The following is a 15779-nucleotide window of genomic DNA, read 5'->3' on the forward strand; positions in this document are numbered from 1 at the left end:
AAAGTTGCTTGTGGTAATTCCCTGAAGAAGGCGTTTGAAACGCCGAAACGCACGTCGATAATTACTACTGTTTTTTTATTATTAAAAAGGATTTTAATGAGATTCAAATGTATTGTTTGTGTTAAATGGATTATATGACATGTACTGATTCCAAGGATTTTTGTTGTCCTATCTTGTCAATCTTAATTGTTAATAACATGCATTTATAATACTGAATAAAATACATCGTTTTTTAGACGTATAGTTTACTGTTTCTTTTGAGTCCTCCACAAAGTGTTGTTTTTTATAAATTTGTAATTGCCTAGGAGTTAATTTTTCGCACTTGTATATTCCCTGTCCTAGGAATTGAACGACTTAGAATTCAGGGGGCCTTTGTTAATCACTAGTACTCTCACCTGTGCCATGGATACTGGCCCTGTTGCTCTGCTGTGTTGGGGCCTCCCCTGTGCAGCCTCTCATGTACTTGCTGTGCCACCTGCCCTGGACACTGGCCCTGTTGCTCTGCTGTGTAGTACTCTCATCTGTGCCCTGGACACTGGCCCTGTTGCTCTGCTGTGTTGTACTCTCACCTGTGCCATGGACACTGGCCCTGTTGCTCTGATGTGTTGGAGTCTCACCTGTGCCCTGGACACTGGCCCTGTTGCTCTGCTGTGTTGGAGCCTCCCCTGTGCAGCCTCTCATGTACTTGCTGTGCCACCTGCCCTGGACACTAGCCCTGTTGCTCTGCTGTGTAGTACTCTCACCTGTGCACTGGACACTGGCCCTGTTGCTCTGCTGTGTTGGAGTCTCACCTGTACCCCGGACATTGGCCCTGTTGCTCTGCTGTGTTGTATTATCACCTGTGCCATGGACACTGGCCCTGTTGCTCTGCTGTGTTGGAGTCTCACATGTGCCATGCCCATTGGCCCTGTTGCTCTGCTGTGTTGAAGTCTCCCCTGTGCAGCCTCCCATGTACTTGCTGTGCCACCTGCCATGGACACTGGCCTTCCTGTTTGTAGTTTGCCTGTGCAGATTATCTTGCATATGATCAGCATTTTGTGCCTTGCTTTTTTTCTACTGTTGTTCTACTGTCACATCTATACAATATGGGCCCGATTCACAGAACTAACTTAAGACAAAATCCTAAACTTACTACTTTTGGTATTCACAGAAGTTAGGATTTTGTCTTAAGTTTGTCTTAAGACAGACTTAAGACAAACTTAAGACAAAATTCTAACTTAAGTCTGTCTTAAGATTGTCTTAAGACAAACTTAAGACTAAATCTTAACTTCTGTGAATACCAAAAGTTGTAAGTTTAGGATTTTGTCTTAAGTTAGTTCTGTGAATCGGGCCCTATGTGAATAAATACAGTTTCTACTGTTGTCTGTTTTGTCAGTGTCCTTGCTTATTAAAGTTCTTTTGGTGTGTGCATTTGGTTGCCTGTTCCCCACGCTCTATGTGTCACTTAAACATTGCCAAGCTCTTTGGCCGCATCACATTTTTAAGCTCGGGTGACAGGGTCTTCAGTCCATTCAGACACTGATACTAGTGTTATCTGTGATGGCTATTTTACCCGTCATGCAGATCTCTTTTTAGTGGTTTGCTATTGTTGGCTACATTGTTCACATGTCAGGTTGGGGGACACTGCCAGCACAGGGTGTGATGCTGTGCACATGTGTGCATGCAGGCTGGGCAATGTCATGATGTATGTGTGTTATTCCTTTATGCTTGCCCAGCTATGTATGTGTATGGCCATCTTGTGTTGGCCCTTAGTCCTGGTCCCATGGCCTACATGAGATGCGTGCTCTTGGGTAGTCAAGAGGTGTGTAGTGTGAAGGGTGTGACTTTGTAGGGGGTGTGGATGTGTGTGTGCCCCTGGATTGTAAGACACACATGTGTCACCCAGGAGTTGTGTGCCTGTTGATTAGATTGTTCTGCCCTGTGGATATAGTGGTATGCACATGTGTGAGTTGTCTGTTGTGCACTGTGCAGAGTGTTGGTGTGTCCCTGCTGTTCTGTCGGACTCCTCCTTGTCACTTATGTGTGTGCAAAGTGTGTGACTTGCACATCAGTGTTGTGTTTGTTTGATCATCCATGTGTCTTGAGTGTGTTTGTGTAGACTGTGGCCCTACTGCTACACACTGCCATTGTGGTTGTGTTTCTCATGCATTGCATGCACATGGTGCTTTTTATCCTCCTGTACGGCATGGTGTGTGTGGTGTAACGCCATCCCCTATGTGTGCCACTTAGGCCTACCCATTGTGGGTTTGCACTTCCTCTATTTGTGTATGGTACACCCCTTACATGTCTACTACTGACATGCAAGTCTGTTCACTTTGATGTCACCTGTCCCCTTGGTTTCCATGTGTGTGTACCTCCCCATCACTTCATTTGTGACACTGTGCTTTGTGGTGCAGTTCTTGGGCCAAGAGTGATGTTCCACTCTGGACATTTCCCCAATGGTTTATGTGTGGTGTTCCTGTGCTATTAATCAGTGAGGACTGCTCATGTGCACTTCAGCTGTGTGTGCTGCCCAGTGCTCTGGTCAAGATGGTTCTGCTCTTGTATCCCAGAGTGGTGCATCTGTTGTTGTTGTGTTGGCTGTGCTATTGCTTCACTTCCTGGGTGTGCTGTTGTGTTTGTGCTGTGCTCATTTGTATTGTGTGTGTTGATGTTGTGTCAGTCATGTCTGTGTGCGACTGCTCTGCTTGGTGTGCACACACTGCTTGTCGTGCATACAGTGCTGTGTGTATGTGGCATTGGCATTGCCTGATGTGCATCCCCTGATGTCCTGTTGCATTTGTTCATTTTTTATTTCATGTGCATCTGTGGTTGGTTTGATGTGGCAGTGTAGTTCTGTGATGGTGCACTTCTTGTGTGATTTGTGGTATGTTATGTGAGTTTTGTTCCTGAGTGATGGGGTTGTGCAGTCCTATTGTGTCTGTGCTCCCATTGCCTTTCCAAAGTTTGGCTGACAGGGTATGTCTGTTTCTGATGGGGTTCTGTGTGTGTTTCTGTAGTGTTTGTGTCTTGCTTTTGGGCAGGCATCTGTTCAGGCATCCCTGTGTGTGTGTTATGTTTGTGGCTACACCCAGGTTGTGTGTTTGTTTGTGTGTGTATGTATTGGCAAGTATTTGCAGCCTTCAGTGTGTGTGGCACTGGTGTTGTGTGTTCCCTTTGCAGCCACTCATGCAGTGGCTGTCTCCCTGGTTGTTTGTTGTGTGGTGCAGGGTGTGGATTGTGCTTGCTTGTTGCTGTGCTTGTTGCTTGTTGCTGTGCATGGGGGTGCACAGGATGGGCACCTGGCCTGTGACTTGATGGGCTGTGTTGATGTGTGGTTGGGGGTGGTGTGTCCCTGTGGTCTTTGTGCCCTGCCAATGCCTTGGACTGGCCCAGCCTTCTGCATTGTGCGCATGTGTTGACCGCTGTGGTGACGTGACCGGGACGTTGCTGCAAGTTCGCGTCAATGTGTGTCCAGGATGCAGTGGGGTGACTTGGTGGCAGATGGGTCATGTGTGGGTACCTTTGTGGATGTGTTGTTGCCCCCAGCCGGGTGTCTGTTGTGGAATTGGACCCTCTGTCAGCTCGTGTGTTGTGTGTTGTATTTGTGTAGTTGCGTACCTGCGGCGGCGTCCACGGCGGGCCATTAGATGATAGTGCTGTAGCAGGTACAGCACCTGATACACATGTAGAGCTGGGTTCATGGCGGTCGTGACCGGATGGTGCGGACCAGGTCTCTGCTATCGCACACCGCTGTCGAGGTTCCACCGTCTCTGGTTGGGCGGTGTCTCCGCTGCGGTGTGTCTGCCTGTTTGGGCCATCCTATTTTGTGGAGCGGGGCGGATGTAATTCCGCATGGCGGAGAGTCTCCATTGGCTCCCACCGCCGCGGTAGCGGGCGCACTTTGATGGCGGTGCATGTCGCTCCGTGGCGGACGGGATTTGACCTATGTTTTGCTATACTAATATGGCGGACGTGTTTCCCGTTGCTTGCGGGCGGAAAAAGACGTTTTTCTGCCCCGCCAGCACCGCGGTGGTGCCACCGCCCGCCATCCTAATGGACCCCTTAGCCTTTGAGGGCTTCCTTACTTTGACCTTCACAACCTCCATGGCCTCTTTTATGTGTTTCATGGTTTTCCCTTCTATAATTTTATCCACAGAACCACAACATTCCTGTTGTTCTTGTGGTAAAGTAGCTTTCAAGCAACGTTTAAAGAGTTCAGCTTTCTTAACCAAAGCAAATATATCCTTCAACCCGGAATCACTGTCAACCCACAATCTTTCTTGTATGCCTTTGTTTTTTGCATACATTACAATTTGGTCACAAATTAGTTTGTTGAAGAATACCAAAGATACAAGTAGATTCAAGTTTCTTTAAAGCTGAGACATAGTCTTCTATTGTTTCGCTCTCTTTTCCTATTACCTCAGAAAAAATACATGTCTCATCACAGCTGTACATAATGTTGGGGAGAAATGTTCCTCCAGGTCTATCATAGCATTCTTGAAAACTTCAGTGTCCCTTTCACTCCTATTAACGTTCTGCATCTGACAGTAAATACAAAGAACATTTGGACCTAAACACTGCATCAAAATCCTTTTTTTCCTATCAGCATATTAGGCACTGCCATTATCCTCAAGAGTAGTAATATAATTCAGGAAGTACTCTTTCCAGCCTACCCATTTGATAAGTGGTTCTCGGGGGAATGAAAGAAACTCTTTTGGAGTGCTGAGATTTATATTGCACGAGGAAGAAGTGGTCATGCTTAATCAAACAAGAGGCAGAAGTGGTCATGCTTAATCAAACAGGAGAGAGGAACGAGGGACGGATAGTGTAATAGTAGAGTTTTCCTTCCATAATGTGCCAAAAAGTAGAAATCACACCGATTAAAAATGTACTATTTGAAGCATACCTTAGTGTACTGAACTCCACAATACTGATGTAAATGCTGCTTGGTTTACAATAAAAGACTATGACTCTGTCAATGAATGCATGCGTTTGCACTGCTACACAGGAACACAATTCTATTTCAGGACTGGAGGCTCCCGTAATGCTTCCCTTTCTTTTACTGCAAAAATACAGCAGCCAATGAAAAACGTCTTAACACCAACATAAACTGCAGATCCCATGATGCCCTGCTCACAACCACCAATCATGGTCCAGAAGTCCATATAGAGACATCACAACTACTCTTCCCATACATAGGGATGTCATAAATATGGGCAGGGGGTTTTAAACTGCGTGCTAGATGGCACCCGAGGTAGACATCCCTCGAAACTACTTACCAAACCCAACATGTCGGCGGCTCTGTGAGAGGTGATGAGCTACTTGCATTGTGTCAACAATTGGCATGAGACGTACCCTGGCATATAAGGGTACACTTGCTATGTATCATCCCGGGATGTCTTTAGCAGACTTTACCATTTCCTGCTCTCTGAAGAGGCCTCTGCGGCCGCAACACAGAACCAACTACTTGGCCGCTTTCTGTCAGGCCATGCCCCGGTACTACTGGAACGGAGTCCAGAGTGCAGTAGGCTGAAGGTACTATTGTGGCGTCTGTGTCCGGAAGACCTCCGAGACACTGTGGGGCATATTATCAAGGACCGGTGTTAAAATAATCGCCGTTTTATCGGCAGGAAACTGCTGATAAAACGGTGATAATGGGCTTGATAATACGCCCTTGTTAATTCCCATAGAAGCCCATGTTCTGATGTTAACATGGGGCCGATAAAACGGCGATCATTTTAACACCGGTCCTTGATAATATGCCCCTGTGTTCCAAGAAGCGCTCAGGGAAGCCATTGCAGGGTTCTTCGACATGAATTGGTCAACCAGTAACAGCAGGAGAGTGGAGTGGGATACACTCCAGGTAGTAACTCGAGGAGAATGTTTATCCTAAATTGGGGGGACAAGGAAAGGACTAAAATGGGAATTGATCGAGGCAGAGGACGAGTTGACTAGATTGCAGCATGGATGAATGAATGAATGAAGAGGCATTTCATGAAAGGCACTGGAGACACGCAATGCATTCCTTTTGCAGGCACAGCACCGAGTCAGCAAGGTATGGGACAGGCTAGACTGTTTCACGACCCGAGAATATTGTCAGCTGCTCCATGGGGAAGGCAATAAATCAGGGAGGCGATTAGCGTGGCTACTAAAACGGGAGCGTCCCCCCACCTATATATATGCTTAAACACTTAGGGGCTTATTTACAAGAGAAAAGTGACGCACGGGTGGCGCAAGCGGCTTGTAAATCTGCCCCTTAGATGGAAACACTGCCATCAAGCAGGCTGGAGTTAACTCCATGTTGCTTGACCACTTAGCTGCGATATATCAGGATGCCCAAGAGACCACCATGTCTGAGGATCGGGAGTACCTAGCTGGTGTTCCCCTCCCTTGTCTTACAGAGGAACAGGTGGCAGAGCTAGATGCAGCGAGCCAATAAGAAGAACTATGGGAGGCCGTACAAAGGATGGCTCGATGTAAATCCCAAGGCTCAGAGGGCATTCCGGTGGAATTCTACCAGATATATGCTGATGTATTACTTCTCCAACTACTAGAAACTCTGCAGGAGACCAAACGAGTGGGAGCCTTGCCACAATCCGTGATCGAGGCACAGATAGTCATGCTCCTGAAGCCGGGATGAGATGTATGTGATCCAGGCTCGTACAGACCGTTGTCAATGCTAGACATTGAAGCTAAACTTCTCGCCAAGGTTCTGGCAATGCTCCTAAGTAAAGTAGTGACCCGTCTGGTTCATGAAGACCAGTGCGGGTTCATGCCGGTAAGAGAAACACATATGAACATACGTCGCCTCTCACATGTATTACATATAGTAGCAAATAGCGAGATCCAAGTGGCGGTAGTCGCCTTGGATATCGAGACAGCATTTGAAACTCTGTGATGGGAATATCTGTGGGAAGTCCGGAGAAGAATGGGATTAGGCAGAAAAGACATTACCTAGGTTTGCCTTCTTTACTATCAGCCTATAGCTCAAGTACGCAACAGTGGTCTGGTTTTGGAGACACTATCTATCAATATGGGCAGGCGACAGGGGTGCCCATTATACCCACTTCTTTTTGCCCTGGCGATGGAGCCACTGGCAATTTGGTTGCGGTGAGGCATGGACCAGTGGGATATTACCATTGATGGAAGTACCCATGTAATTTCATTACACACAGATGACACACTTCTCTATAATTTGCCAACCTGAGGAGACATTTCCAGTACTTCTGGATATATTAGCCTCTTTTGGATCGACATTGGGTTTGCATGTTAACTGCTGGAATTCAGTTATATTCCTATTGGCAGCTCTTGCGCCGGGAGATGCGTTAGACCTCCCCGAGGTTAAGTTCAGCTGGGAAAGCGACCATTTTCGCTATTTGGGTATACAGTTATCTCACCTTCCGGAAGCGCAACACGTGTTGAATATGGGAGCAGTCATTAAGGGCCTGAAGTAGTCGTATTGATTCTGGAACAGACTCCCCCTCTCAGTTGTGAATGAATGAATGAATGAATGAATGAATGAATGAATTTGGGATTTGTATAATGAATGAATGAATGAATGAATTTGGGATGTGTAGCTTTGGCAAGGATGGTAATGCTCACCCGTTGCCTTTATGCACTCCAACATTCTTTCTGCAACATTCCAACATCCACATTTGACACCCTGAACAGTCTCCTAATCTCATTAGTGTGGGCTGGAGGACGCACCAGGGTAAAACTCGAAATACTGAAGTTCAATACGGACTCGGGGGACTGGGATTCCCAGATTTCAGACTTTACTACCTTGCGGGATTGCTACAATATGCAGCACAGTGGTGTACAGAGGGCCACAATGTAGAAAAGTTTCATATAAGGGGTGTCTACAAGGGATTTTATTCAAGTATTACTTGGCTTGTTTCTTGACATTAATCTTTGAGTTTGTTGTGAACAATCTAACTCTAATGTACCCAAAGGGTAACAGTAACCACTCTTAATTACATAGGATAACGAAGAAGCACAAGAAGAAACCTGTTTAAATGAAAGTATATATTTTATATTCTAGAACTCAGTTCAGGGGGATACATTAGCAATTAAAAATAAGCAAAAGGTCATGAACAGACGTTAGAGCAAATCAACAAATCAATTCATAGCCAGACATCAGCTCCTATAAGTCAAAAGAGAGTAACTGAGGCCAAAATAAACACAGAAGTCACTCTTAAGCACATAGGTTGCTTGGGAGGTGATGTAGAAGTCGACGTTTCGGTCTCTGTAGCTGTAATCTACGAGACCATCATCAGGACAAAGTATATGTTGCAAAGGGAGCCCCTTAGCTGTCTAGGGCACAGATGGTCTATATGAGATCAAGTAGCTACAGGGTAGAGCAAAAGGCTGCTGCTATCTGCTGTACCGATGCATGAAATGTTCTAGTAATACGAATTTGGCCAATTAGCAACAGTGCATGAAAGCTTTTACGATCGTAAAATCTAGGTAGGATGCCGGATTGCGGACGGTTACGCTGAGAATATACAATTATTGAGACGTTTCATTCCTCACCGGAAAAGCTTTCATGCACTGTTGCTAATTGGCCAAATTCGTATTACTAGAACATTTCATGCATCGGTACAGCAGATAGCAGCGGCCTTTTGCTCTACCCTCAAGCTACTTGATCTCATTTAGAACATCTGTGTCCTAGACAGCTAAGGGGCTCCCTTTGCAACATATACTTTGTCCTGATGATGGTCTCATAGACTACAGCTACAGAGACCGAAACGTCGACTTCTACATCACCTCCCAAGCAACCTATGTGCTTAAGAGTGACTTCTTTGTTTATTTTGGCCTCAGTTACTCTCTTTTGACTTATAGGAGCTGATGTCTGGCTATGAATTGATTTGTTGATTTGCTCTAACGTCTGTTCATGACCTTTTGCTTATTTTTACTTGCTAATGTATCCCCCTGAACTGAGTTCTAGAATATAAAATATATACTTTCATATAAACAGGTTTCTTCGTGTGCTTCTTCGTTATCCTATGTAATTAAGAGTGGTTACTGTTACCCTTTGGGTACATTAGAGTTAGATTGTTCACAACAAACTCAAAGATTAATGTCAAGAAACAAGCCAAGTAATACTTGAACAAAATCCCTTGTAGACATCCCTTACCTGAAACTATATACTGCCCAAGCCTGCAAGGGTTGATTGGGTTACCCTCACTCCTATCTGTCACAATGTAGAAAAAGCATTACTTGCAGACTGGGGCAACAGGACAGAACTGCCAAGATATCTCATGATGAGCTCCCGGACCTCTGGGGAATGCCCACATGTAATCCAACAGGTAAGTAAGTAAGTAAAGCTTTATTCGATTTAAAGATAAAATCATAAAAGCACAACAAATACATCAATTCAAATTTCATTAACATTATTAAAAGAATAAATGCTTACTACTACATATTCATTTAAAAACATGTATATGGGCTGCAAGAAAAACCATCGTTAAAATAAGTTTAAAATGCAGTATCAACGAACAACAGCAGGGGGTGTCATAGGACCCAGAGGGGAGATGTTATGCCACATGGATTTACGATACTTTATGACTGATCTTAAAAAACATGAGACAGCGAATATCACATGGTCATCTTCTAGTCTTAACAATTTAAAAAAAGCTGGCCTGCAGTTTCTTAAACCTCACCGTTTTAGTAAAGGTTTCAAATATAGTTTTCTGGGGTTAGAATAAAATGTGCAAAAGAACAATATATGGATGTTAGATTGCACCGCAATTTTATCACAGGGGCAGATCAGCTTGGTGGGCGACCAGTTGTTCACGTCAGGTAAGGTTACCATACGGTAAAAAATCCCAAGACGCAAACGAGACAAGAGCATTCGGTGGAACGGACTGGGATCAACCTTCAAATAAGTTTGCAAACCTTCGTTGGGGGGTATTGCCTGGAATTTTTGGATGGCATGTTTAAGTTTTTTACGGTTCCATCTCACAGTATCCAGGTGGGTAATTATTATTTTTTTGAGAGCTGATCTAGGGACATCCTCCATGGATCTTGGATTTTCAAAATATTCCAGGAGTCCTAGTTCTGTTAGTAATAGTCTTACATAAGATAGCCATCTAAAGTTAGCAACCCCGTCTAAGGCTAAGCAATCTTCTATGAGATCCCTGTTGAAACCAGCTTCGTGTGTTGTCCACACCTTGTGCCATAGAAGAATTGGAGACATCTTAATGATGTCGCTCAGGTGTTTAACGCCTGTCTCAATGTGCGTCATAAACGTAGATGTGCTTTTGGGTACTCCCAATAAATAGCAGATAAATTGGTTTTCGCAGCACTGCAGGGTGAAGTCCTTCTCAATACCCCATAGGCCGGCACCATAGGTAGCTGTGGAAACACATTTGACCTTCCAACAGGTAGCAGAGGCCTGGGAGCAATTAGTTACTCTGGTTATCCACAGGGCTCCATACGTTAACTCACTCCCACTTCAATGGCTATAGGGTCTCCACCAAATCCAGATAGTCATGGATATTACAAAGTGGAATGTGGGGGGATACACACGGCTGGGGACATATGTATGAACGGGACCTTCTTGACCTTCGAAGAGGCAAGAGAGTGGTTCCAAGTGCCGGACGGTCACTTCTAACAATATGTGAAAATATCACGCACGGTTCACGAAATATGGACCTTGTTTCCAGATGAGCCGAAAGAGTCCCACACATTAGCACTGTTACTTAACACAGGGTCCACTAGAGGGTTAATTTCACCCATATATGAAGCTCTGAAAGAAGATTGCGCGTTTGAGATATCCATAGTAAAAGACAGATGGACAATGGACTTACCATCTCCGCTCACCGAGGGCGAATGGCCGAGGGTGTTTGCACAGGTCCGAGAGGTAGCCTGCAATGAAACGTTCAAACTCACTCAGTTCTAGTACCTACACCGCAAATACCTGACGCCTCAGAGACTGGCATGCTTCACTTCTGGGGGCTCCTCGGCATGCCCAGATGCGATATGGACCCCGCCACTTTTATTCATATGACCTGGAACTGTGTCCACCTACAACCATATTGGCAACAAGTGATCCATGTGCTCCTTACAGCTACGGCAGTGTGAGTAGAGGCATCCATCAAACAGTGCTCAGTAGGAGTACTTCTGCGCCAAAAAAGGGGACCCCCATAAGATACCAATTTACACTCCTAGGCTTATTTCTGGCTAAACGTCGTATTGCAATACATTGGACTCATGCTATCCCCCCTAGATTAGACAAATGGAGGGAAGACATGCGAAAGTGAGGTGGGGCTGAGGAGTGCCGTCTGAGAGCGGTGCGTAGGGATGAGAATGCAGAGCGAGATCAGGAAGAATGGGGGCACATGCTGGAGGATTGCAATCAACTGCAGACCAGAATGAGAGGAAGGAGGGCTCAACACAGATGTCAAATCATACCAATTACAAGGCCCCAGAGTAATTTGATCACAATTCCTCTCGTATCGTATTGTTATTTGGTATGTTGTTATTCTTGCTGGGAAACAGCTCAGTGGTGGGCCCTGTCACCAATATTTTTGTCGTAGAGCCTCACCCTCAGTTGCATCTATTGTGGCTTTTGCAGCCCCGTGCACTACAAACACCCCGTCGTGCATGCCCTGTTAAGTGTGCCAGCACTATAAACCTGATTATTTGAAACAACAGTGGTCCCATGCAAAAGAATTTTCAACCACAATGAATATAGACACAATGGAACTATATTAATTTGACATGTCCAGCCGGACAGAGGTCTCAATCTTTACTTAATCAGGAATGAAAAAACAAGGATTCCTTCAACAGTTCAATGTAGTGGGGCACAAGCCTGCACCCAAGCACATACAGATTCGTACAGTGAGGAAACAAGGAGCAGAACAGGGCTATTAGGCAAAAGCTGCGAATTTCTGTAGTATACAAAGCCTCTATTGCCTAGGGGAGGAACCCTGGCGTACTCCGGGTCCTTTTTATTGTCCGCAACGCGATCTTATCCCAATTGACGCGTCCCCTCCTGGCTCCCGTATCTGGGAAGCCCGAATCACCACTTCGCTTCCCTGCTCGTACCAACGAGTACGCCAGTGTTCCTCCCCTAGGCAATAGAGGCTTACAATTATTAGGCTATATTCAATGTCCTGATGATGATCACCATGATTATGTAGTGGGATCGAAACGCCGTCTACCTTTTTGTGCACCCTATACAGAACGTATACTATGTCATGTATATGTAAAGGTGCATCCTTGAATTTTCTGTCTCATTGTATACTACAGAAATTCGCAGCTTTTGCCTAATAGCCCTGTTCTGTTCCTTGTTTCCTCGCTGTACAAATCTGTATGTGCTTGAATGCAGGCTTGTGCCCCACTATGTTGAACTGTTGAAGGAATCCTTGTTTTTTCATTACTGATTAAGTAAAGATTGAGACCTCTGTCCGACTGGACATGTCAAATTAATATAGTTCCATTGTGTCTATACTCATTGTGGTTGAAAATTCTTTTGCATGTGACCACTGTTGTTTCAAATAATCATGTTCCCCGAGGTCCTGTGTTGACTCGTTCGGGCTCCCTTGTTGACCTTTAAAAACAGCACTATAAACCTGATCCTGCAGAAAGCCATGTTGACCTAGATGGGCTAATAGAGGTGGCTCAAACATGTAGACGACACTCAGAATGACCACCCTCAGGATACATGAGACCAATTAACTATCCAATATAAATCCATCACTCTTTTTAATATTGGTGGAGAGTCCCTCGAATAGAAGTACTGCTGATAAGCGGGATACCCCAGCCAAGTTTAATCATTATTTCACATAGGCACATACACAGTCCCTGGATCACACAAAACAAAAAGCTCCACAGTAATCAGGCGTTGCAGCACATTCTTAGAGCATTGGCCAACCAGGGTGGGAACCCACTGAAGAAGCATGTCACCTACTAGGGAGGTGAGAGAGGTTTCTTTTAAAACACCCTGTTGGGTCCAAGTCTCTGAAAGGTCAAAGAGACTGAAGGAGTAGACTTGAAAAACCAAGGTAAAAACAGGTGGAAGATCCATTCTAATTGTGTTTATTGAATGATTTGACTGGGAAGACTATCAGGTTATTGCTTCTCCCTCTCTCTGTGTTTATCCGGCCCAACACCATAAACACCCCATGAATACATTTCCCAAAATACTTTATAGGTATAGGTCACTGATCTGACCTGGCAAAGTGAGACTTAAAAGGAAATTACTGAAGTTGAAGCTGATGAGGACTTTAAAGAAAAAATGAATTACATAAAAAGAAATAGGCCTAGATTTGCTATCATTTTGCAGTGGGTTTGGGTCCATTTTTAAGGCAGCCTGACAAAAAATGAATTTTCTGATTTACTAAGCCTCAAAAATCCAAAATTGCGTGCCTTAGTGTAAGTAACTCAACACAGCACATAACACTGCCTTACGATCCTCTGTGAAGGAAGGATGCGTTCCTTGGGTCGATCTTGGGCAGTCACGTGCACCAACCCATGGATTCTGATGGAAACCCAGAATAACTAAATTTAGTAAACCTGAGTTTGTGCCAAAATAATGTGCTTATCTGGGAGAGGCATAATGAGGAGCAATACCTTCTTTCTCCTTATTTGTTCCTCTTTCCATGTGTACTGCATTCTACAGCACACTTAGAACAAGCATTTGCAATGCAATAGAGCTCACATTAGTAAAGTTAGAGGTATTAGTATTGTAAATGACAATTTTTTTATTTATGTTTTTGTTTTGAAAATAGCTAAATTAATAACTTTGTCATTTACAATGCCAATAGTGTTAACTTTTGCAAACGTGACACCTATAGGAATATGTGTTGTATTTACATGACTTAGATGTATTAATATTAAAAATAACAATGGGTTGTATTTTTTTCAATATTTAATACTTAAATAAAAGTTATTGTAATTTATAATGGCAATAGCTTAAACTTTTGCAAATAACTTTTTGGAAGATTATGTTTAGTGTATTTTATTGTGATGAAAATACAAGAACAGAAGTGAAATATTAACATTTTTTTGTGTCATTTGTAATAAAGTTTGAAACATTGAGAGAACATATTTGAATCAGTTGTTGTTGAATGGTTGCACAGATTGATGCTGTGGTGGCTCTGAATGATGTTGTGGCGGCGATGAGTGATGCTGTGGCGTTCAGTGATGCTGTAGTAGGGCATAGTGATGTTGTGGTGCCCCTGAGTGATGCTGTGGTGATGCGATGGATAGTGAGGGCGATAGATAGATAGAGGGAGGGCGAAAGATAGAGGGAGGGCGAAAGATAGAGGGAGGGCGAGAGATAGAGGCAGGATGAGAGATAGAGGCAGGGCAAGAGGGCGAGGGATGGAGTGTGGGTGAGGGATGGAGTGTGGGGTTGGCGAGGGATGGAGTGTGGGGTGGGCGAGGGATGGAGTGTGGGGCGGGGGAGGGATGGAGTGTGGGGCGGGGGAGGGATGGAGTGTGGGGCGGGGGAGGGATGGAGTGTGGGGCGGAGAGGGATGGATGGAGTCGGGGGAATGGATGGATGGATGGATGGAGTGCGGGGATGGATGGAGTGGGGGGATGGATGGATGGAGTGGGGGGATGGATGGATGGAGTGGGGGGATGGATGGATGGAGTGGGGGGGTGGATGGATGGGATGGATGGGATGGATGGATGGAGTGGGATGGATGGATGGATGGAGTGGGATGGATGGAGATGGATGGATGGAGTGGGATGGATGGATGGATGGATGGAGTAGGATGGATGGATGGAGTGGGGGGATGGATGGATGGGTGGATGGAGTGGGGGGATGGATGGATGGAGTGGGGGGGTGGATGGAGTGGGGGGGATGGATGGATGGAGTGGGATGGATGGAGTGGGATGGATGGATGGATGGAGTGGGATGGATCGAGTGGGATGGATGGATGGATGGAGTGGGATGGATGGAGATGGATGGATGGAGTGGGATGGATGGATGGAGTAGGGTGGGTGGATGGATGGATGGATGGATATAGTGGGGGGGATGGATGGATGGAGTGGGGGGATGGATGGATGGAGTGGGGGATGGATGGATAGAGTGGGGGATGGATGGATGGAGTGGGATGGATGGATGGAGTGGGGGGATGGATGGATGGAGTGGGGGGATGGATGGATGGATGGATGGAGGTGGGGGATGGATGGAGTGGGGGGATGGATGGATGGAGGGGATGGATGGATGGATGGAGTGGGGGGATGGATGGATGGATGGAGTGGGATGGATGGATGGAATGGGGGATGGATGGATGGAGTGGGGGGGATGGATGGATGGAGTGGGATGGATGGATGGATGGATGGAGTGGGGGATGGATGGATGTAGTGGGATGGATGGATGAGTGGGGGGATGGATGGATGGATGGAGTGGGGGGATGGATGGAGTGGGGGGATGGATGGAGTGGGGGGATGGATGAATGGAGTGGAGGGATGGATGGATGGAGTGGGGGATGGATGGATGGAGTGGGGGGATGGATGGATGGAGTGGGGGGATGGATGGATGGATGGAGGGGATGGATGTATGGATGGATGGAGTGGGGGGATGGATGGATGGATGGAGTGGGATGGATGGATGGAGTGGGATGGATTGATGGATGGATGGAGTAGGGGGATGGATGGATGAGTGGGGGGATGGATAGATGGAGTGGGATGGATGGATGGATGGAGTGGGGGGATGGATGGATGGAGTGGGGGGTGGATGGAGTGGGGGTGGATGGATGGATGGAGTGGGATGGATGGATGGATGGAGTGTGATGGATGGAGTGGCATGGATGGATGGATGGATGGAGTGGGATGGA

Source organism: Lissotriton helveticus, chromosome 8 (assembly GCF_964261635.1).
Source record: "Lissotriton helveticus chromosome 8, aLisHel1.1, whole genome shotgun sequence".
NCBI classification, from domain to species: Eukaryota; Metazoa; Chordata; class Amphibia; order Caudata; family Salamandridae; genus Lissotriton; species Lissotriton helveticus.